The 25,926-nt window shown below is 42.2% G+C and overlaps 1 long non-coding RNA gene across 1 annotated transcript in view; it reads right to left on the bottom strand.

Annotated features, from left to right (window-relative positions):
* LOC147029770 (uncharacterized) overlaps positions 1-25,926 on the bottom strand; it is a 103,490-nt gene that overhangs the window by 29,069 nt on the left and 48,495 nt on the right. Inside the window, exon 3 of the long non-coding RNA XR_015055745.1 lies at positions 20,981-21,063. This is a non-coding gene — a long non-coding RNA (uncharacterized LOC147029770). The remainder of the gene's footprint in view (positions 1-20,980; positions 21,064-25,926) is intronic.

Consider the following 25,926-nt stretch of genomic DNA (forward strand, 5'->3'; position numbering starts at 1 on the left):
GACACGCTTCGATGTCCATCAGCACATAAAATTACTGTGCTTCCCTATTGTCTCAGGTCGCTCACCTGAATTTGATTTTTTTCATATTCCCTCCCCCCCCCCATTTACGGGTGCTTTCTGACGGTTCTGTGATTTTTCCTGGTGTGTCAGCATCGACGTCGATCAGGACACAACATTTCAGCTTTCTATGTCACCCGAAAGGTACCGATCTTTAATATCAGTTAGTCAGTGAGTTTGTGGTTAAAATGAGCCTTATATATTAGATGGTCATTTTTGAGAATGAAATTGGAATCATCCTGTCATATTGCAACACGAGATTGTAATAGTGAACTGGTATCCTTGACTCTTAAGAAGACCAATCAGTAAGACCAATAAATTCTGGTTCTGCAGGTTGATTCTGCCTGATGATTATTTTAGAGAAGAATTGTGCACCTTTGTAAATTGCCAACATCACTGGGTCACACATGAATAATCTGAATGATGAGCAAAAGAAGGCTATTCTTTTAATATTTAACTCCCCCAAGAAGCCTTGGTTTGTGATATCACTCTGGCATTGACATTGTGATCCACAACCTACCGATGACTCTGAAGCTTAGCCATGTGGAACCCTGCCTTGTGGGAAAGCGAGTGATTGAAATGCACTTCCCAAATGTGAGCAGCTGATATGGTCTATATGAACTTCTCTGGCTCTGGTAATAAGATACGGTATATGATACGTAATATCCATTGCATATTGCACAATTTTCTGCACTTTGTATAGGTTCATGCATCTGATTAGTCGCTGTTGGATTTTTAGTCTGCTCTCTCCATATTGTTGCCTTTACATCGAGGAAAAAAATTTAGTATTTTAACCTGGTTCCATTTTGTTTCGGATTCTTCACATCAATTTCCCTCTCTCATTAACTTGTGGCCAAAATGGAACCTTGTCTGATGACTCCGAAATTACTGAAAGTGATCCACTCAATGTTAGAGCGACTCATGAGAATCTCATGCAGTGCAAGTTAAACCAATTTGCCAGCAAAGTGGAAAGTGTTTGATAATTTATTACTGATATCAGCTTTTGGAAATGTTAAAAACAATAGTGATATGGCTTATTTTTAGGAACAAAAAAAACGATTTTATAAACACACATGCCAGCTACAAACATAGGTTTCGTGAAAAAAATGCTTTTTTTCCATAAGTATGCATTATAATCCCTTCAGGAAGCTCAATGATGGCACTCACAATGTTATATCTATAGAAGAGCCAATATGGAATTCATGCAATGATACGTTTGAGGGGACAAGGACAAGGATGTGAATATAAGTGGTATAGCTAGAGTTGGACATATAAAAGAAATTTTGAAACCTCCGTTCCACTTGTAGACGTAAAGGTTCCCACAGGGAGCTAAATGTAGTTCTTGTTGTAATTAATTTAACTCATTTCCTTTAAGGTGTTTCTGCATGAAAATTGCTTTGAGGCTGCACTGGTTTAAAAGTGTCCACATTGCCCTTTGGCACTTATTTAACTTTGTGTTCAAAGACAGATCATCAATCTTTCGAGAATGTCGATCGAAAAGGGGAAACGCCTCCTACTAAGAAAAACTGAGCTCTGCTGAGTGATGGTTTCAGTGATTTGGATTATTTCTACCTCTAACTGCCTGAAGTATTATCTGTTCATTATCTTGCTTTTTTTTTTTCTTCCTCGTCTCTCCATCTTCTTTTGCTAAAAATGAGATATAACAACTGGTCATGATGCAAACTCTGCTGGTCAAAGGGAAAGGGAGATTACTACAAGCCGAGTATAAATTGCAAACTGTTAAGCTGGCCATACACCATGGCAATTCATCCAGACAAACCCAATTGATTATTCTTCGGGAATTAGCACACTTGCTTGACATTTAGCATAAAACAAAAATACCGTGATGGATCTGGCCTAAGAGGTGAATTGGCAGATAGCTTAGAAAAGTTATTTCATAGTATATGTCAAGTGTAAGTGTGAGGTAATTCTCGTGAGAGATAAAATTTTGAGCCTATGTCTCAAAAGCTGTCGTTTCCCCTGCACACAAGTGTCTGTATCCAAGCCACGCCTTTTCCCTTCCTTGCGATCTTAAGCTTTCCCTCTTGTACATCTGTCTTCATGCAATTTTCACTCCAATCAGCCCATCACCCCAGCCCACGAAGATGATGGCAAACTATGCAAAAGTTTACCCGATGAATGGTAAACAAGGCTATCCATAATCGTGTGATATAGGGGTGCGGTTTCCTTATGCTAACGAACCAATGGGCGTAAGCCCATACATCACCATCCATCTCCTTATGGCCATCAAAATTCCTAGAAGACAATGCCATTTATCATCAGCTGTAAAAGTTATGGAATTTTACTTGCCAACCAAACAATGGGGGTGCGTCATAAGTCACCATCCGTCAGGCGGGAGGCCAATGGGCGTGCACTATGGAGGTCTGCGCTGGATCCCCATGGGACAATAAAAGTGTGTGTACCATGCATGAAAGGTGTTTTGCTTCTGACTGGGGTTGCACTTCTTGCTGGGTGAATGTTTGGTGGTTGGCTGGCTGTTTGTGCTGATTTTGTGGTTGATTGGTGGTTGACTGCGGTGAAGAGTTCTCCGGGTTTGTGGTGCTGGCTACACAGGACTCAACGGAGATGGACTTCACACCATACCGCAGTGCGCCAATGAGACCTAACACCGCGTGCATGAACGTGACACTGTGGAGCAGGTTTCTTTTTGTCATGTCCTCTTCTCTCACTCTCTATCTCATCCTTCCCGAGTGAATGGGTTGTGATTATTTGTATAAACCGTTGTTGTCCCAGGGGTGCATTGGCATGATAAAATAACTGACCAAATATGGCACTGGGGTGTCAGGAGAAACCCAAAAAGACAAAGATGGAGCCATCAAGAGGAACCTGGATAGGATTCGGTTTTTGGCTTCTACTCCTCCAATCTCAAACCCATTTAGGCACATCCAGGTGAAGCTTACAAAAACTATTTGCAAAATTCACCTCTCCGTCGACAAAGAAAAAGAAAGAAAACAAGGAGATATGGAGGACAAGAAGAAACCACACACACCAACAGAATAAAACACACACACGCACACACACACACACACACACACACACACACACACACACACACACACACACACACACACCTATTGTCCAGAAATATCTTGCTACTTGTTACCTTACCACCACAGAATGTACACAATAATCCACTATGACACAAATCAATACCAGGCCCTCTATATATAATGAAGTTCCCTTTCAGGAAATACTGATGACACGGGTCCGGTTCATTTATTTATAATTGCTTCCTATGCTGCAATAGCCACTGTGTGGCCATGTTCATATTTTTTGCCATTTTCTTCTTGTGAATAAATCCCTGTTTTTAATGAGAACTTAAGTGATCATTGGGAGTGGACTCCATTTCTTGAAAATAATTTACCTCAACAGAAGCCATCTTCAAAACAACGACAACTACAAAAATCAGGCAAATTGCTCATCCCTTGGATTACATGCATGAAGTAAATCCCTGCTGTCGTTTTTAACACGAGTCAGCATTGAAAACTCGGGCTAAAACCGAAATTACACACAAAAACCTTCATTTATTGCACAAATAATAACAACAAAAATCAGCCAAATTACTCATCCGTTTATTTGGATTACATACATGAAGGAAAACCCTGCTGTATTGTTGCATGTTACATGGAAAGGGGGGGTCCATAGCTAGACTGTGGTAAGTGTAGTATAGCCCATGTGCTTCGAGTAGGTTAGACTTCCATGCAACAGGGACCTGTCAGAGTGTCGTTTGTTGCATATGATGCTTGGAAGCAGTGTATGTAATTTATAGACAGAAGAGTCAAAGTAATACCGTATGAGGGTGGGGCTAGCTGAGGGCTTCCTAGCACAGAGGCATATGTGGCATATGTGTTACATGTGTTTCACCAGGCCATCACAATTTGTCTGGCCAGTGTGTGCCAGCCACTGCGCCGTAATGCGCTGTTGGGCTGTGAATAAAAGATTGTACATTCATTTTTATTAGGGCCACCCCACGTTGATGGGACAGCCTGGAAGAGGACTCTGCCCAGAGAGAGGAGGAGGAGGCCTGGTGTGGGAGGCGGTCGAGTAAGTGGTTCACGGAGGAGCTTGTGATGCAGGATGTGCATGTGATTTTGCTTTGAAGAAGTTTTGGGATTGACCCAAGCTGGTATCACCCTGATTTTGAAGAGGAAGATAGAGACACAGAAGAGCTCCACATGCAGAGTGCAAAGAAGCGCTTTGAGGAGGAAGAAGGGCCAACGAGGAGAAGACAAAAAGGGCCACAATGCCTGGTTGAGGAGCTGATCGTTGCTTGTGCTCTTCGTGGCTGGTTCACTTCACCATGCTCTGTTTGACTTTCTGCATCTTGGGTGCTACTTGTGGCTTGCTTTCCTCATGGCTGGTTTTCTTTTTCTTTGGAATGACTTTGTCACTGGCTCTTGTCGTCTTGCACCTGGTTTCCAAAGCGGGCTGCATTGTGTCCTGGTTAGGGTGGTGGGCTTGGGATACGAGGATCCTGAGTTCAAATCCCATTTAGCTGTTGAATTAATACCAGGTGGGGCTGATTCTGCTGTCATCCTTCTGAGGTTGGCAAAATGAGTGCCAGCTTGCTGCTATCCTGTGTTGGAGTGGTGAGCTGTCCAGGATTGTGCCTAATAACCAAGGAGACTGCTTTGGCAGCACCAACGCTCTGCACAGATTATGGGCCCAATGGATAGATGGATTGTGTCCTCTGCCCACCCTGTGCATTGTAGACAAAGGGAAGTCCTGCTTGTTTGCTTATCTTGTTGTAAAAGTGTGTTCTGTGGTGCCAAGGCTGAGTTAGGTTTCACATTTTATTTGTCATCCTTGAATACAAGTTTATGTGTTTCCATCTGCCTCTTTGTGTCTTGATTCGCTTGGTTTGCACAATTTATTATAGCTTCTTGTCTACCTTCTTTCCCTGCACTTTTCAAGATAAAATAGACCCTTAAGAAGGAAAGAAAATGTGTTTGAGCCATATGGCCATCTGCTTTTCATGCCTGTGCCGTCAGTCAATTTCGGCTCAATTAAATGATCCTTGGGGAACGGTAAAGAATAATAATTGAACGCAGTACAGCATGAGACTGGCCACATCCCGAGATAAAAAAGTCCCAATGCTGAGGTATACTTTGTTAATGGAGCCTCAGATGTGAAAGTATGTTTATACTATTCAGTCTTGAAAACTTGGGCTAAAACCGAAATTCTACACAAAAACTTCATTTATTACAGAAATTGATTTTCCCTTTATAGTCAGGTTCCTCATGTAATTTCTTTATAATTTTTGGGAGATTATGAAAACTATATATTTTTGAAAACCTTATAGCCAAACAAATCAGAAAATGTTTGATTCCATTTTCTCAGATGTCATTATGGCGGCCATCTTGGATTTTTAAACCTGGCGAGCCTCAAACACTAGTTTCTCAATATTTCACCTCCTAGATGACCTAGAAACAAGATTCCAGTGGCCAAATCTACATTTTTGGGGGCAAGGAATCCAATGGTGATAATTACAAATGTCAATGACACATGTATGGGTGTCTATCTTGCATTGTAATATGCATAGCTGAACATAACAGAAAAAGAAAAGAGATATTCGGAATTTGACACTCAAAGTTTACACACAAGCAAACTGTCATGTATGTCTACACATCTCCATCGTCCTCACTATCATCATCACTGTCACTAGCAAATGCGATATCCCAAGAGTCTTCATCATTCTGGCAGTCAGTGCTACAATGAATTGCACGAACATCTGTGTGAAGAACAGTCTGCTTTGCATTGACATCTGACCATCTCAATGATGGCCTCTGGTGCTGGGAGGGACTCAGTTGGCCATCCTCGTCCTTGTAGTAGCCATTCTGTAGTGGATCAAGGAACTCCTGCTGGGTGATGTCTGCCTGACCCCACACTCTGGCCTGGATATGGGCTCGTAGGACATGCTGCTTGAGAGCACCAAATATGGGTGGAAGCTTGTCACTTTCTGCCATGTGCTTGCAGAAAAGATACCATCTCAGTTCAGGGATGTTGTTGATTTGGATCCCCTTAAACTAGGTTCCCACTATCACGATGCGCGGTACAATTGAAATAGTGGTCTTAATCGTGGACTAATCGTGGTGATCCTATCAGATCTTAAGGTCAGTCGTGGCAATCGTGTTAATTGTAGAAAAATTTTGAACGGTTCACAATGTTTCTACGATCAACAGGATCAATTGTCAATCGGGATCATCGTATCAGATCGTATTGCACCGTAACAAAGTGTGACAGATCGCATCTAATCATGCTTCCTAATCGTGGTGATCGGGATCCATCTTAGACAAGCCAAACAGCACGCTCTGTGATACCACGATTTCAATCGTGCCGCACATCGTGAATGTGGGAACAGACTTTCAGAGAAATTCCATGATCAGCTACGAATGGCCAATCGTGGCATTCATAACGGATCGCACGACAGTGGGAACCTAGCATAAGGTAAGTATACAGTGCATACAAACTCAGCCAAAGTAGATAGCAGATCCTCTGTCACTTCACTGGTTTGAGACAGCATTTGCAGAGCCTTGACAACATGATCATCTGCTTTTAGGTAGATGTTCAGCCAGGTAGGTTTGCCTATTCTAGAAAACCGCCCAGTGTTGTCTGCTCCTATAAATGCATGAAATGCCGGCAAAGCCTTTGCTCGATCTGCACCCAGAGCTTTCCATATTGGTTTTACTTCCAAAATCACAGATGGCATTGAAACACAAGTATTTTTCATCAGGATTTCATAATTTGCTACAACCAGCACCAGTAAATGTGTGTCTGGGGAGAAGAACATGAGCTGTGCATTGGATGGGTTGCGACGTGAAGCCAGAACTGCATGGAGGATCAACAAGGTGTCTGCTTCTTCATGGTTATTGCCTTCAAAGTCCAATTGACTGTTGCTCTCGGTGTGTCCGACAGCAGAAGCAATGACAAGCTTGGGGGATTATTTGCTGTATTCAACCGTCTTTGATGCCAGATACTCCGTCAGATCAACCTTTGTTTGGTCATGAGAAAGTAATCGGCTCATTGGAATGTTCTTGATGTTTGTGTCATCTCTGATTTGGTATTGGATTGGATCCTTTCCTTGTCTTCTTTTCTCCCTTGTGATGTGCTTCAAAGAATCCGCCTTGTAGGTATCAAACACCAGAATCACCTTATCGTAGTCTCTGGTTAGAGACATCAGTCTGCCGTAGAACCATCACATAAAATTTTGACCGTGACTACTGTTGCTGGCTTCTTTGTCAGCTTTTGGACAACAACCATGCCATCCACTAGTGCAATTTTGCGACTTCGATGAGCATCTTGACTGGAGCCCAGAGTTTCATTGTCCATTAGAGCTTCACTTGCAGCTTGTGGTTGATCCTGATCTGCTGTGTCTTCCTTTGCTAGATTTTCTAGGAGGTGGATCAACTTTGACTTGTCAGTGCATGGCAGTATATCCCCATTGGGGGCAAAGAGTGCTCTTGGTGTCTGTGTGAACTCATAGTTGCCAACAGCTTGTTTCTGGTCAATCTGTCTGTTAGATTGGGCAAGTACCAGCAGTCTGCCATACAGATCTTTGGTCTCCTTGAGATCTACAGTTTTGTCTCGGATTTTCACAGTGGACTTCTTGTTGCCAGACATGAACATATTGTTGTTTTCCTTCTTGACTGGTGCCCAGAGACTGATTTCTCCATTGATTCTCTCTGACACATAGTCTTCGTACAGTTTCTGCCCAGTGTCATTGATGTTCAAGATCTGTGGGACATACTCCTGTGGGACGTAGGCATGTGTGATCATGTTGTACAACTTGTCACCCTCAGCGGTAACTGGGTTGCCATGACTCAGTATGACAGCCTTAATTTTCTCAATTGCCTCATGATCTCTTCTGATGGCACTAGATCCTATTCCAGGATGCTCTATGTTCTTGCCAACTGTTCTAATGCCAAACTGACTCTCGAACTCTCTGGACAGGCATGACAGTTCGCGTGTAGCCATGAAGAATCTCTGTCTAGTGTTGGCATTGTTGGCGATTCCAATCAGTCCATAGTGGGCCTTCATCTGCTTTTTGAGATGTTCGCATGCGTGGTCTGTACCTATGGACACAAATGGAATGTCATTTCTGGTGACTGACAGATTACTTGCTTCGAGTTCCTTCCAGGTCTCAGGATGATTGGTTCTGAAGTCATGCATATCAGCAATATATCTGGTCCAGAGTCGCTTGTATTTGATCCGGTCAAAAGCAAAGAACAGCTTGCCGAGTGCTTCTGCAGCTTGCAAATGGAGTGCCAGATCAGCACTGCAGAATGCAGCCACAAAGAACAGGACTTTCTCCACTCGGTGCAGGTAATTAATGATGGACCTGAACAGGGTGTTTTGGGCTTTCTGTGCTTCCCACTCCTTGAATGCTTTCATCACCTCAGCAGTGACCAAGGCTTCGAGGAAGGTAGCGTTGGCTTGCTTGGCAGATTCAGCCTTTGCAGATTTGTCCTCCTCAGAGCAGGCGGCTTCGACTTGTTCTGTTGCCTGCCAGCAAACGTCATTCAGCTGTGGGTTCTCTCTGAAGAATTCCTCCAGTACCAGTTCATACAAAGCAACATATGAGTAGATGTGGGCCCAGAGAGAACGCTTGTAGTGTGTGCACTTGAGGATCTGCCTCGTTGTTGCTGCACCATAGATGTCATCTATGCCTGAATTCTCTATGGAGGCTCCAAGAGCTCTCAGAGAAGCCATGACAGCATGTAGTTCACCAAGTCTGGGGACAACCATGCGCTTCAAGTCAGGCCTGGCATCCAACAACTGCACAACCTTCTCATAGAGGACCATGTCAAACGAGATGACAGTAGAATGTTCTTCACCAACTGCCAGGTGCCTCAGCTCACTTTTCTGCATAATCATGGTGAGTAGGGTTGACCATTCATGTGCCACCTCTGGAAGCAGTGGTCGAGATCCAATCTGAGTGACAGGCTGACTTGCGGACAGCAGTGAGTTGTAGCCTGCCCAACATGGAATCTTGCTAAAGTTCTCCCGTCTTCATTCTGGATATTGCATAAGCAATTGCCCCATCCTAGGTGAGTCAGCTGAAAGTTTCCAGAGATGCCATCCTTGTTGACTACAAACTATCTAGTCCTTTTGTTTGGTTGGGGCTTGGGCTTGTCACAATGCATCATCTGTGCATTTTATGGCGTGACTGACAGACTTTTTGCATCACCAATGGTCAGAGGTGGGGCAACTGGTTCTTCAGGAGCATCGGCTTTCTGGTATACTGCCACAATTGTTCCATGAGTGGTGCCTTTGCTGTCAGCAGTGTCTTCAGCAAAATCTGTTGTCTGCAGCAAAGAAGACAAATGCTCCCTTCTTCAGGAAGGGGGGTACGTACAGGCCTCAAAAATGTTTGGTGTTTTCTTCCACAGCATTGGCAAGAGCAGTTTCCAAAAAGCAGGGTGCGGCCATGTGAGACAATTATAGCCCTGTGTATTGAGAAGACCCATCAACGTTTTGTTTCAGGTGTCATGATGCACAGTCAGGGCCAGCCCCAGGACTTGAGGGTTTTCTCTTGCATGTTGATGCCTGAAGGTTGCTGATTCTCTGCTTGAATTGTACTTCATAGATCTGTCTGTTGGACCTGAATCCATAGAGGATGTTTTGGCTCACTGTTAGTGCCATTCCGTTGACGACACTGGTCCTTCTTTCAGTTTCCAGCTCATCCAAAGGACCCAGTCTGATCCAGCAGATCATCGTGTACAGTTCACTGGGAACGTCATTGGTGTTGCTAGAAACTGAGATGACATTTGCTGGTTTTTCCTTCTTGAAATCAGCAATGCTCTTGCATATTATCTGTGCTGCTTTAAAGATGGTCTTCATGTTGTCCATATCATTGTCATCACTTGTAATAACAGAATGTATCATGTCTTCCTCGCATGCATCAGGAGAGTACAAGACTGCTGGCTTTCTTCTGTTCTTCTGCAGGACAGACTTCACACTGGGCAGTTCAGTAAGGATCTTCTCTTTCAGCCACCATCTGGTGAATGCCGGGAAATGGTTTTCTATACCGTCTGGTCCAAGCATTCTCGTGTATGTGGTTTCAATGTCATCAATTAAGAGATCGGCTTGGTTTTGAGTTTGCACTTCAACAAGGTTGATCAGCTCAATCAGACATGCATTTTGTAGTGGATAGACTTTTGATGAACTCTTTGTGTCACCTTGATCTCGCGTGGCCAACACACGTGGAATACATGTTTTGTCCAACAAGATTTGTGATATTTAACATCGACTGCATGGGCATCTGTTGGTGAGATACATGTGTTCAGTCTCGTTTTGAATGCTGGATTTTGGGACTTATCTCCAGCTGATTTGAGAGTTTCTCCAGCATTTTTGTGCAGACTTTGAACAACTGTTCATCAGTGTCTTCTTGACAGAAAAAACACAGGTCCTTGTCCAGCGGCACCGTGCATGACCGTGTGAATGGGGAAGACTGACCAGATGGGCTTGGTTCATCCATATCAGTGCTTCCTCTGTTCTGTCCACGTCTTTTGGCAGGGTATGACCCAGTGGATAATGCATGTTCATAGCGGTCTCGGGCTCACTGAATGTGGTCCTTGTTAGTTGCGACCAGGTAACAGCTGCGATGCCAAAATGCATGCTCTTCACATAGTGTTTCTTTTTTGATGTCCGTGGGCCACTTTTGCATTTCAACATAGTTTCCATCTTTCAAGATGGCTCTTTCCTTTACTGTATCTAGTATCTTCTGCTAGGAATCTAGTCTCGGATGTGATACCAAGTGTCCTTTACTTTGGTCATCAGACTGACAGAGTATGCACAGCTTCCAGTTAATTATTTCCTGACCCTCTCTCTCTGCTCCAAGCTGACAAAGCTGAGACAACTTGCTCATGTTGCTCTAATACAGGTCTGCAAAAAGAAAGGTAAACACCACCCATTAACATACAACACCCAATACTACACATGCAATATGTAATGTATAATGTACATACAAAAAGTCAGAGGGGCTTTGCAGTTGATGCACCTGGAAACACAGCTAACATGTGCTAACTCGCGTTAGCTTGGACATGCTGCAAACACACCAACTGCGTAGAAACAACAACATACCTGGATTCGTCTGAATTATTTTGATGTTCCTCTAATACCTGCAGATACTGACGTAATAACTGCAATTGCAATCACCACAGATAAACCTACAAATGCCAGCACTAGATTATGTACCTCTAAACTGACTTGTTGCACCAAGTACACTTTTGTTCAGATACCCACTTGGATCAGGTTCCCATGTCACCGATGAGCCAGGATAAGGAGATAAGCATAAACTTCAGTTGTGTGCATTAAAAATCCAAGATGGTGACCTAAACCTGTACCATTGATCATCTGTACTGATTTCTAATCATCACCATTGGACTTATTTCCCCCAAAAATGTAGATTTAGCCACTGTAATCATGATCCTAGGTAATCTAGAAGTCAAGGTATTGAAAAAATAGTGTTGGAAGGTCACCATTTTAAAAATCCAAGATGGCCGCCATATTGGCTTCTGGGAAAATGGACTCATGCATTTTCTGATTCGTCATTCTATGAAGCTTCCAAAAATGTATAGCTTTCCTCATCTCCAAAAAAATATAACGAACACATATTTCTGGACATCGTGAACTGGACTAATATTTGGGTGGTGAATAAACAATAGATGTATGTAACCCGGATTACATACATGAAGCAAAAACATGCCTCACGCTTATGATGGGCAATCATTCTGTATACTCACACTAATTCACCTTGAAAAGTTGGGCTAAAACCAAAATTACCTGGAAAACCTTAATTTATTAAACATTATTAAATTTATTAAACAATTAAACAAATTATTTGGATGGTGTATAGGCCACAGACTGCTGCAGCAACACTCCCAAAAAATAATAAGTATAACCCAGGGTACCTATAGTGGCCTGCACAAGTATTCATCCCCCTCCAAAGTTTTCACCTGAAGTTTTTTTTATGTCACCTGAACTTATTTCATGATGCTTTCAAATTAAACATAATATGTACATAGTCTTCCCAAACTACTCCAAAAAGATAAAGCTAAAAAAAATGCGGATAAAATGTGAATACGTTCGATAAACAGAGAAAAATCAGATGATTCTCAGTTATATAAGTATTCAAACCATTTGCCAAATTAACCCAAAATCACTTCAGAATAAAATTTGTTTGAAAGGTTTCAAAATAAGTGTAATAGGTTTCACCTGCATGTAATCAGTGGTTTAACTTGAAAATTAGGCTCCCTTACTGATCTAAGGAGTTTTAAGGTGCAACTCACTTGGTCAAACTCCAAGGCAAACATGAAGACCAAGGAGCTTTCCAAAGAAGTCAGACATAAAGTGATGGAGAAGCACTGTTCACGAGAGGGTTATAGGAAGATTTCAAAGTCACTCCATTATCCCTTTGAGTACGGTGAAATCCATCATTAAGAAGTGGAAGACGTATCACACCACCCAGACTCAACCCAGATCAGGTCACCCATCCAAACTCAGCAGCCGGGCAAGCAGGAAACTGGTTCGGGATGTCACTGTAAATCCAACAATGTTGAAAGATCTGCAAGGCTCTTTGTCCGAGATGGGGGTCAGTGTTCATCAATCAACAAAATCCTGTTCCCCTCACAAAGCTGACCAATGTGAAAGGAAAGAATCCATTACTGAAAAAGACGAATCGAAAAGCTCATATGGAGTTTGTGTAAAAACATCTTAATGATACTGCAGGCATGTGGAGAAATGTTTGTGGTCAGACAAGACAAAAATTGAACTTTTTGGTCTAAATTCAAAGCATTACATTTGGTGCAAGCCTAACACTGCACATCATCCAGTTAACCCAATCCCCATTGCCAAGCAAGGTGGTGGCAGCATCATGTTATGGGGCTGCTTTCCATAAGCAGGGTCTGGGAAGCTTGTCAGCATAAAAGGGACAATGGACAGTGCAAAGTACAGGAGAGTCCTTGATGAAAACCTACTCGAGTCAGTCATGAATCTGAAACTGGGTCGGAGATTCACATATCATCAGGACAATGATGTGAACAAAGCTAAAGCCGACCTTAAAATTAATTGGAAGTTGAATTCAATGAAAATGCTCTTCAAATTTCAAGTCAATTGGATGAAAATTGAGGATTTTAGAAAATTTGGCCCAAATTGGAATTTTGGTCTATTTTGACCTTTTGAACTATGTTTACCTCAAAATTAATAGGTGGTTGAATTCAGTGACCTGATATGCAAATGCTCTTCATATTTCAAGTTAATTGGATTAAAATTGAGGATTTTAGAAATTTGGCCTGTGTTGACCTTTTGGTCTGTGTTGACCTTTTAGCCTATGGTAACCATAAAAATAAGTTGGTTTTTTTTTTTTTTTTTTTTTTTTTTATACCTTGGTCGAGGCTCGTATGAGAGCTAACACACAACTCACAGCAAGGAGGCATGAGACAAGAGGGGCGGGAGTGGAAGGGACAAAACATTGGGGAACAGACACAGGTGAACTGTGGAAGGGAGAGGGATGGGGATGGGACGGGGAACATGGCGAGGGGAAGATGGACATTAAAGGGACTTTCAGGAAGGAAAGCAGGAGAATTGAAGGAAGTGGGCTTGGGTGGATTATCGGGGTAGAAAAGATCGAGGATTTGGATGCGGGAAGATAAGAGGTGGTGGTGAACAGCTGTTTTGAAAGGTTGAAGGGAAGAATGGGAAAGAAAAGAGTGAGGAATTTTATTCCAAAGGCGGGAAAAAAGAGGAATGAAAGAGTGAAGATGAGCAGTGATTCGTGATTTTGGTAGTTTTACCAGAAGGGGGTTGTTGGCGGACCTTGAGCGCCCTGTGGAAATGTGGTTGGGACAAATCGCAGAGAGAGCAGGGGGCAAGGCTGGAGAGGAGTCGGTAGAAGACAGAAAGACCACCGACCAACCTGCGGTGATTGAGTGAGAGGCCCAAAGACTCAGCTTCATTGCGGGAGATGCCAATGATCTTAAAAGCCCTGGTTTCGACAGCGTGAAGTCGAGAAAGGTGGGAGGCAGGAGCACCAGCCCAGAGGGAGAGCAGTACTCCATCAGGCTACGGACAAAAGCTTTGTAAGTGGTCAGGAGCTCAAGAGGGCCGAGGAAGGACTTTGCACGACGGAGGATTCCCAGTCGGCGACTGGCTTTTGAGGCAAGGTTGGAAATGTGACTTTCCCAGGAAAGGTCATGGCAGATAGTGAGACCCAGAAGCTTGAAAGAAAAGACTTCTTCCAGAGGATTGTTGAGAAAGTGGATGGGGGGTTTTGTAAACGGTCCTTTCGAAGAGACATAGTGAGAGTGTGAGATTTGTCTGGATTGAAAGACATGTTCCACGTGTTGGACCAGTTTGTGATTTTATCCAGATCTGCAGTGAGCGAAGAAGCTGCTGCTTGCCGGTCTGAGGGATGACAGATGGTACGGCAGAGGGTTGAGTCATCGGCAAAGAGAAATAGAGGATTTTCCAGAGAGTCCGAGAGATCATTGATGAAAACCAGAAAAAGAACAGGGCCCAGAACGCTACCTTGAGGAACTCCAGCCTGCACAGGAAGAGGGGATGAAAGAACTCCATTTAGGGCCACACGTTGACTGCGACAGGAGAGGAAGTCTGCGAGCCATGAGTGGAGATGGCCTTGAATACCATGGGAAGAGAGTTTGGTGAGTAGGGCAGGGTGCCAGACTGTGTCAAAAGCACGTGATATGTCCAGGGATACGGCTCGGATTTCCTGTCTGGCATTGAGGACCTCCATCCATTGATGGGAGAGCAGTAGCAGCATATCTAGGGTAGAGTGACCTGGTCTGAAACCAAATTGATGATTGGAAATCAAGCCATTGGAGAAGAGGAAGGATTTCATGTCTGAAGCGATGATGGATTCCATAACCTTGCTGATGATTGGGAGAAGGCTGATTGGTCTATAGTTACAGGGATCTGTTTTTGCACCTTTTTATGCAGGGCAGTGATGTTAGCAGATTTCCAAGCAGATGGCAGATGACCTTGGGAAAATGAGAGGGTGAATAGAACAGAGAGAGGGTGAGCAAGAGCAGAAGAGCAGGCTTTGAGGACACGTGGGCTGATGCCGTCTGGACCGGTTGCAGAATCTGACTCGAGGTTTGAAAGCAAGCTCTCCACCTTGTCAGGAGAAAAGGATACAGAGTCCAGGGACAGTTGGGTGCGACTGGGTAAAGTGGGTAGAGATAGTGATGGGTTTGGGACACAAGATTTAGCTGCAAACACCGAGTTTAGACATTCAGCTTTATCACGTGTGGAATCAGCAGTGCGGCCATTTGAGGTAAGGGAGGGGATGGAGGGGGAACATACACCAGAAACAGATTTGATTAAACGCCACCAGGATTTTGAGGAGGGAGAGAGGTTTGAGAGTTCAGACTTGAGATGAGAAAGATGTTGTTTTCTGGCTCTCCTGAGGGTAGCTACACACTTGTTCCGAGCTTTGTGGAAAGAACTGAGATTGCCCTCAGTTGGGTTTGCTTTCCATGAGGCAAAGGCAAGTTGTTTCAGGACAACTGCCTCGCCACAAGCTTCAGTAAACCAAGGGCGGGAGGAAGTTTAATTCATTGAATGGATATGTAAATCTTTTTTCAAATTTCAACTCAATCGGATGAAAATTGATGATTTAGAAAATTGTCCCAAATTGGCCTTTTGGCCAATGTTGAGCTTTTGGTTTGTATTGACCTTTTGGCATATGTTTACCTCAAAATTAATCGGTGCTTGAATTCAGCGACGTGATATGCAAATGATCTTCAAATTTCAAGTTAATTGGATTAAAGTTGAGGATTTTAGAAATTTGGCCGATGTTGACCTTTTGGCCTATGTTGAACTTTTGGTCTATATTGACCTTTTGGCATATGTTTACCTCAAAATTAATAGGTGGTTGAATTTGGTGACCTGATATGCAAATGCTCTTCAAATTTCAAGTCAATCGGATGAAAATTGAGGATTTTAGAAAATTTGGCTCAAATGGGCCTCTTGGCTTATGTAGACCTTTTTGGTCGACAAAATTTTACGAAAATTCAATGCTGGACCATCGCAGGGTAGGTTACATTAATCTCTGAAAATTTCAGAACGATCGGTTGAGTGGTTTGGTTTGGAGGCGAGCGGACAGCCAAACAAACAAATAAAAATGGCCCATAGGGCCAGGACTTGATGAAATTCATGTGATCATGACTACCATGAAAAACCGTAGATAGCACTTGCCATGTTAAATTAAAATACCTGTCACCTCCATAATCCGTAACGGATGTGACCAATTTTTAATCTAGTCAAAGATACTCCCCTCCTACGTCTGTGTTTCAAATTTGAAAGGAATCCATTAAGATTTGGCAGAGACATGAATTTTTGAAAATCGGCCCATGCTAAAAGATACGGATTTTCGCGATTTTCAGGAATTTTTTCTGACCTTTGACCTTGACATGCCAAAAGTTATAGGGTTCTATTCTGGTGGCCAATAAGTCCATTGGTGAAGTTCCATGACATTCCGACTCGAAATGCGACCTGAAGAGCGAGACGTACACACAAACAAACTCACAAACTGAACTGACCAACATACTTGACAAAATCGTAGATTTCGTCAAGTAACAAGCCAGTAGGCGATGAGGGATCTGCTAGGATCAAAGCGCTGGATCTGATGCTTTTCATTCTGACCAATCAACCGACAAAGATTCATTGCCAAGACGTATTGGTTCACATACAATTGTTCCTCTGCCTGGCAAGATTTTTCCTATTGCATATTTTGCCAACTGGCACTCCTCATAAAAAAAATGACGGTGAATAGACACCCTATTTTTGAAGGACTACCATTTGAAAAATAAAACCTAAATTAAAAATCGGCTCAAGTAAAATTTTCTAAATATCTCAAAGTGTTTAATTCCGAAGTCTCGTTTCTCCACATTCAAAACTGTAGGACAAGTATTGAAAATAGTGAACGTGGTTTTTTTGGCCGCTGCATAGCAACGGGTGGTTGCTTAGCAACGAAACTCAAACGCGCACACTCCCAGCCCATACGGCACCTGTTCGCCAAGTTTCATCGAAATCGGTTTGCTGGTTTGTGCGGTGGAGCCTCGCGTTGCGCACACACACACAAAACCCGACAATAAGGGACATCTCACGAATCCAAAATACACAAACGGAGGCGATCAATATACTTGTTAAAAAAAAAAATATATATATATATATATATATATATATATATATATATATATATATATATATATATATATATATATATATATATATATATTAAACATTGCCAAGTGATGAAATTAAGGTAGTATAGTTCTCATTAGAACTAAAAAAACAAAAACAGTAACAAGAACAACCCCAAAAACCGAGGTAAACACCAAAGGTGATTGTATCAGTAATGATAAATAAAATAATACCCGACCACGCTGTCTCTCCCCTACACGCTCAAAATAGATAAGACAAAACAACAGCAAGAGAACACCATCAGTTGAATTGGAGAGAAGGAAAAAGCAACACAAAGCTCCACATGTACCACCAGAGACTGAGCAACAGTACCCTACGATTGCACATATGAGCCAAAGTGAGCCACAGCTGTGTAAGGTAGTAGGGGGGACGGGGGTTAGGGAGAGGTGCGCAAGGGTGGGGGGGGGAGAGTGAGAGAGAGAGAGAGTGAGTGTGTGAGTGAGCGAGTGAGAGACAGAGACAGAGAGCGAGCGAGAGACAGAGAGCGAGCGAGAGACAGAGAGCGAGCGAGACAGAGAGCGAGCGAGACAGAGACAGAGAGCCAGAGAGCCAGTGAGAATAACCTGCTCGTTAGAGGGTTGGTTTAGTTGAGAAAGAGATAATTGGGGTAGTAAATATCATGAATAAATATGGGGGATAACATGAGAGGGTGGTGTACTACCAACTTGAAGCCTTTGTGGAAAAGTGCGTTTGAAGAACCTCATGAAGGCAGTTCTTATCCACAAACAGAAGAAAGGAGAAAAGAAAGAATGAAGGAGTGCAGTAAACCTGGATTTGGGGAGTTTCAGGATAACTGGAAGAACATCTGCATCATGACCGAGATGGGGAAACGATATACATATATATGTATATTAATTGTATATACACACACGGAAATCAGACAGGGGTGGAGGCCATTCAGCCCATCAAGCCTGCACCACATCAACACCACACTAATTTATCAACACAAGATACAAAGAAGAATATGCAAAATGTATGATTTTTTAAAAGTGTTTTTCTGGGTTTTGGTCGTTATTTATTTTTGTATCCCCCCCCCTCAGAGGAGGGGACATGGGCTTGGTTAAAAACACACACAACTACACAACACCCCTTGATGAGACCCCCATCAACAGCACTCTGTACACACATATACAATCACTCATCAATGCTGAAGCTACCTAAAAGTCCTGCCAACATCCCTATATACATATATATATATATATATATATATATATATATATATATATATATATATATATATATATATATATATATATATATATATATATATATATATATATCTGCAATTTGTAACATCAACAGATCTTGTGCTTTGGATTCACCATGGAGGAGGAGATTGGGACCATACTCTGTGCAGAGCGTTGGTGCTGCTTATGCAATCTCCTTGGCTATTGGGCACAATCCTGGACGGGTCGCCACTCCGACACAGATGCTTGACCATAGCATCTCTCCATCACCATGGAGAGATGCCAATAATGTTGAGAGCTTTAGATTCCACAGGATTCATGAAAGACATGCGATTATGGGACACCAGCTCATAAAGGGGAGAGTGGTTTTCCATGAGGAATGAAAAAGAAGACGGTGAAACATGAAGGATTAGAGGGAAGGACAGGAAGCAGCACGTTCACATGAATGAAACACAACGGGACTCCAAACAAAGTGTATATATGGATTATGAAAAGCACAAAGAGATTATATCAGAGTCGAACTTTAACTTGTGCCTTGCTGAAGTTAAAACAAACATTTCGATGAAAAGTTCAGCTGCACATGCTGATGAAACATTTCTTCATTTTAAGCAACATTTAAAATCTCACATTTTAAAGTTCCCCAGGTGAGATCTTAGTTGCAGTAGATGGCAGAAGGTGACTGAATCAAACTTGGTGGTGTTCACCTTCTTTGCAGCACATATGGGATACTCTTGTTCTGACCTGTTCATTAATCTGACTAATATGACCTTCAGCATTGCCTGAAAAAAAGCTCAGATGCCAAAGGCAAAAACAGGCATGCCAGTTCTTTCACAATAATAGCTTTGTTAATGCCGGACTTATTTTGGTGGAAATAATATTGCCACTACACTCCAGAGATCGAAGCCTGTGAGATGAACTGTGGTCACCTCAAACAGTTGATAATTTGAACAAATTTCACTTTCGCAACTGGAAAATAATTTAATCTCTCTGAAGAGCATAATGGCTGCATGCTTTTTGGCAACTGGTGTAAACTAAGCTTGTTTCTCAAGGAAACTTTAATGACATTACAAAACAGTGGCGACAACAAAGGGTTCATAAATATATTAAATCTATACTTTGGTCAACATTCCAGGACATACATTAGAAACAAGGAAAAAGTGCAAACAGACAAAGACAAGCTCAGCACCACTCGCTGATAGCAAGAGTGTGCACAGCCTGTGGCTGCTGGTTGCATCATTTTCTGGGGGGCACAGCTGTGCTTCTGATGCAGTGCCCCGATTACCAGTACACTGGTACTCATTTCGCCAACCTCAGAAGGATGAGAGACTGAGTGAACCCCACCTGGTGTTAATTCAATGCCCGACAGGAGCTCAAACTCAGGACCTGAAGATCTTAAGCCAGCCAATTGAACCGTTAAGCCACCACCAGGCTTCAGCACTATTCTGAGAGGTCTTAACATCAGCTGTGAAAATAAAGTCATACAGAAAATGTAATCCGTCAATAACAGCTGGTGGTCATGGCTCGTTAAATTGTTTCATTTTCTTCGTGAAAGTATCATTCGATCAGCCATACACGTCAGAAAACGAAGGTTCACGTGATTTTCACCTTTTCATTTGCAAGCTATAAAACGTGAAATCATTCAAAGGGCAGATTGCAAACAGATAGTTGAGTGGCACGATGTGAAGGAAGGGGAGTAGAAGTGGGGGACGAAAACTCGAACTATAAAATAAAATATGAAAAAGCAAATCCTTTTTGACATTCTCGTCGAAGCACTTCTTCATGATGGTCAGATTCACCCCTCATATAGCATGTTGATTTGTCCATCATCTTCTTTAATGGGTCGTCAGGATGACCTAGAGGTACGCACACTCTCCTCTAATCTGTCTAGCCTGGTCTCAAATCTTGGCCCAGCTACAAACTGTCATCCTCGTGTTTCACGGTCAGGGCGATTAATCAACATGCGTGCCGTCCTTCAGATGGATGTTAAACTGGGCGACCCATCTCCAGGCATTAGTTGGTGGACTTTAAAGATCCCATGGTGTCCTTCATGAAGAGTCGGTGAACTATCACCGGCACCATAAACAAATTCCAAATTCCTGCCCTGACTTCCTGTATCAGAGTGGCCAATTGTATCCCGAGCCAAGAAACTGAAAACTTTGGCAGAACCATCTCTGCGTATAGAGAATGACCTGATCTTGTAGAGTCCTAGCCCTCCATGTTTATTGATGTGCAAACTCCTCCATGAACCTTAGATAATGTAGAAAAAAATTATGTCTCAATACAAAAAAACGGTACATGTAGAACTAGATCAAGAAAGAGGATATTCCTGAAGCACATTCTCCACCAAATGTTTCGAAAGTAAACAAAACAATATGCCCGCATGAAGAGGTTCATGGAAGAATGAATATTATGAGAGATTAACATAACAACAATGAGTAAAATGGAACAGTGAATGAAAGATTAAGATAGAACATGAGACGTACGGTACCTACCTTGAGCCAACAAAGTTAGCATTGTGATGCCAGTTAATTTTTAGAATTGATTTCACGTGGAGGCAAGTCATTATGTTGAAGGACTGCACAGGGAAGATCGAGATTACATGGTTACCCCATTAAAATTAGAAACACATGAACATTCCAAACTTTCCTTGCTCATTTCTATCAAACCTGGAATGATGAAGCTCGGTTGTTAAAATATATTAGTGCATCAACTGTCTGTTAATCTGTCCTTCAGTCCATCCTTTTCAATTTTAAACTTAATCTCTTAAACATACAGTGAGATTTTATATTAAACTTTACAGAAGACATCCACATAGTGGTCATTCTTCAAGTTTGTGAGGCAATCTTCAGCACATTATAAGTGGGTTAATGTGAGGTCACAAAGTCAAAAGTAGCATTACTAAAATATGAAGCATGAGATTTTAATAAAAATGGGTGATTAATTTCCTTTCTCGACCAAAGTGGATTTTTGTTAAGCACCAAAATGTCATTTGAAAAGGAGCATCGTGGGGTGAAAGGTACTCTTTTGAGTCGTCAATCAATTTCTTCATCAATGCTTTACATTTAGAAGGAAAATGTCAAAACACTTCGCAAAGAAAGAAAAGATAAGAAAAGTAAAAATTATGAAAAAGTAATTGGCAAAAGACAATGATTAAGAGCGATTTCAAATTTTCAAATTTTAAAAGTCAGCTCAGTTAACCTTTCTTATTTATATACAGTGTTTAGTTTCATGGGCCCGAGGTTGGCTTGGCGGTAAAGGTGACTGGCTTAGGATCTTAGGGTCCTGAGTTTGAGCCCCTTTTACCATTGATTTAACACCAGGTGTTGTTGACTCAGTCTGTCATCCTGAATTTGGCGAAATGAGTACCAGTGTATTAAGGTAATAACCATTTGGGGTAACTTTCGTTGGAGTGGCGACCCATCCAGGACTGTAATCCTTGCCAATGAAACTGCCTCAGCAGCCTATGCACCTTTGCGGCATTAAATAAATGGTTTTATTATTATTATTATTATTATTATTATTATTAATAGGCTCTTGAAGGAGCAGCAACACAAACCACGCAATCACCCATGTTGAGAAAGGCACGAGACAACACCAGACTTGGCTACAGATGAGCATGGCTGCTGAGTTTTGGAGAAGTGACTGTTTTGAGTCCAGTTGTACAGATGACACCATTTTTATCGCTTTCCTTTCTCTGCTAAGCAAAGAAAGTAAGAAGAAATTTCCTCCTCACCATGGCTGCCAACCATGCTCTATCCTTTTAGATGCTGAACATCAAACAAGGAAGCATCATATACCATTTTTAAAGTCATTGCTATGACTGGAACTGTCAGGTTCAAACCATCAACCTGTTAGACTCGGAATGGAAGCTTTATTCATGACGCCACCGAATCTGGTGAGCATATTTGAATAAGAAGCATATTTAATTAATACAAGAGTTCTTCCAAGGTAAAATATGGTAGGCAGGAACCAACATATTTTGGCTGTAAAGGTTATCGGCAGAATTTCAAATATCCATATGTTGGAAAACTGAAAGCCAGTGAGGTGCCTTGAAGATTGGAGTGATGTGATCACATTTATGAACTCAAACTACAAGCCCAGTTGTAAGACTTTAAAGATACGAGTTAGGTTAGCCTGCGAGAGGTGAGTTTCAGCAATTCAAGTAATACACAATGAGAGCATGAGTGAGTTTCTGTTGTTTTGATTTAAGGATGAGTGGATGCGGGGTAATATTGTGCTGAAAAAGAAAACATTAACAGATTACGTGTTTTATAGGAAAGTAGTGGATAAAGAGTTACTCCGAGACATGCAATAGTGGAAGTAGAGATCAGGTGGTCATTCCTAAGTTTCACTATTTGGGGTTGAAGATTTTTTTTTTGAAATAAGGACGAGGAGTCCTAAATAAGGACCAGAATGCCTGTCTTTGTAGCAATGAGTCGGAAAAGGTTCAGAGATATCCACTGTTACATTTCAGGACAGGAATTCAGAATAATGGAAAAGAGCACATTATCAGGTTCAATAGACAGGAAGATCGGAATATCATCAGCAGAGCAATGCACGTTGATATTGAAGTTGTGTGAAATTGTACCACGTGGATATACATACGTCCAGGCAAAAATGGTGTAGTTAGAACTATTGTATATGAGAGTTGTACCCTTATATACTATAGTTATTCAACAGGTCCAACTACAGTTGTCTGCAGAGAATTACTATGGGAAAGGAATGCAGATAAATAAATAAAAATGGAAGGGCACTTGGTAGAGCACATACCTCCGCCACGCACGGCTTGATCCACGAGAACATATCGAGCACAATATACTGTATATTTGAAATATTATGCTATATATCGTTTTTGGCCCAATCTCTCAATGGTGATGAATCACTTTCAAAATCAAATAATTCTCATATTCAAATCCGGATTCGGATCTTCACCAAAATGGAAGCAATTCTTCCAGGTCACACACCCAACGTGTCCACCAAGTTTCGTCTGAGTCTGTCCACAACGTTTTGAAATACTGTGCTATATAATGGTTTAGCCCTATCTCTCAATGGTGAAGAATCACTTTAAAAATTCTAGCAGTCGGATTTGGATGCGGATCTTCACCAAGATGTAATCAATTCGTCCTTGTCACACACCCAACCTGCCCACCAAATTTCATCTGAATAACAACGTTTTGGGATATCCTGCACACCGACAGACAAACTGACAGACAGAGAGGGGTGAAAACATAACCTCCTTCACCTTTGGTGGCGGAGGTAACAAAGTGGACCATGAACAGATCCCTGGGGAATACCAAAAGTGTGATGAATTGGGTTTGATGTGGAGGCAGAAATGTTTACAGTGGATGTATCAATTGAAATTAAGATCTAAACCATACAACAGGTCCAGAAATACCAAAACACGACTGAAGTCAGTCAAGTTGTATCATTCGATGAAACGTTGACAAAAGTTTTGCGCAGATCACATGATTTGCAACCTCCAGGAAGGAAGTCTCAGTACTAAATACAACTATATGAAAGCAGACAAAAAATGCTGGTGCAGGTATTCTAGAAACTGATCGGCAATACCATGTTCTCGAATCTTGGGAATGAAAGGTAAAAGAGAAACACGTCTAAATTTGAATATAGTTTACATCCACTGAAGGCTTTTTGTTTTCCGATACAAGATTGAAGTGCATGGAAGATCCGGGTGACGAAGGGTGAAAAAGCAATGAACTGACAGTGGAGTTTTGGAGGCCACAGTTGGATACTATAGAAATTGAATGAGCAAACAGGTGGGTAAAGGGGAGAGGGAGAGGAGTGGTGTAAACAGAATATCCTGCAAGTAAGAGGGTTGGGCTTGGTATGGATAATGGCGGTAGAAAGGATTATGGGTAGGGGTGGGAGATGACGAGAGGTTGTGGTGCACTGCCTGGTTGAAGCTCTGGAGGGAAGAGTGTGATTCAACTGCCTCAGTTAGGCAGTTCTACAAATGGGAAAAAGTTAACCAAAAAGGTTTCTTGGAGATGGGAATCATGACTGCTTGGTTAAAATTAAGATGAACTGGAGAAGATGCAATGGAGCAGTTGGTAATTTTAGTTACTTCTTCTTCTTTCGGCTGCTCCCTTTAGGGGTCGCCACAGCGGATCATCAGTCTCCATTTCACTCTATCCTCCACATCTTCCATTGACACTCCAACCACCCGCATGTCCACCTTCACCGCATCCATGAACCTCTTCTTTGGCCTTCCTCTTCTCCTCCTGCCTGGCGGCTCCATCTTCAGCATCTTTCTCCCTATATACTCCGCTTCCCTCCTGTGCTCATGTCCAAACCATCTCAATCTCGCCTTTCTCACTTTGTCTCCAAACCGTCCTACCTGCGCTGTCCCTCTAATATACTCATTCCTTATCCTGTCCATCCTCGTCACTCCCAACGAAAATCGCAGCATCTTTAACTCTACCACCTCCAGTTCCGCTTCCTGTCTTTTTGTCAGCGCCACCGCCTCCAAACCATACACTCTCCCCTGCCACCACCTTACAGTCTCGAATCTCTTTCAGGTTGCATCTCCTGCTTAAGATGTAATGATTTGGCATAGGTTTTTATGCCGGATGCCCTTCCTGACGCAACCCTGGTCATCTCTTACGACACAGGGATATGGTACACCTATTCTAACCGGGGCATACACCGGGCCCAGTTACACTGGTACTCATTTACATTTACTCATTTACCAGTTATACTGGTAATTTTAGTTACATGGAAAGATAACTGAAAGTAAGGAAACAACCAAAGATGAATCAATGGAGTCGAGTGAAGTTGCTGTTTGCTTTCAGTTACTGATGACTGAATGGACATCTTGATTGAAAGGTAAGAAGTGATGCACACAGAAAGAAGTATGAAATGCTGACAAGGAAAATGTAAGATCCAGGGCATGTTTGCGAAGTGCACCATTCTGAAAGGCCACAACAAATTGTTTGATTAGTGATATAAATGGAGTCAGTGGAAAGAGTTTTTAACTAAATTTAGAACTTTATGAATGAGAGAACAAAGCTGTAGTTTTGGAGGAGTTGAGAAGGTAAGGAATTACAAGGCCTTTGCTTGTGATTTAGTGTGGTGGATCATTGATGTTATCCATCCATCCATCGGTACCATACTCCTTACAGATTGTCGGTGCTGCCACAGCAGTCTCCTGGGCTATTGAGCACAATCCTGGACGGGTCACCACTCCGACGCAGGATGATCAAATGGCTCAATCATCCCAGCAAGCTGGTACTCATTTTGGCAACCTCAGAAGGATGACAGGCTGAGTCAACCCCACCTGCTATTAATTCAACAGCCAAGCAGGATTGGAACTCAAGACCCTGGGATGTCAAGCCCACCACCATAACAATTAAGCCCAAACCAGGCATATTGAAGAAATGAATGCCTATTTTGTCTATACTCTTGTGATTCAGATTGTGTT

This window comes from Eptatretus burgeri, chromosome 3 (assembly GCF_056783735.1).
Source record: "Eptatretus burgeri isolate ZD-2024b chromosome 3, Ebu_testis_v1, whole genome shotgun sequence".
Lineage (NCBI taxonomy): Eukaryota > Metazoa > Chordata > Myxini > Myxiniformes > Myxinidae > Eptatretus > Eptatretus burgeri.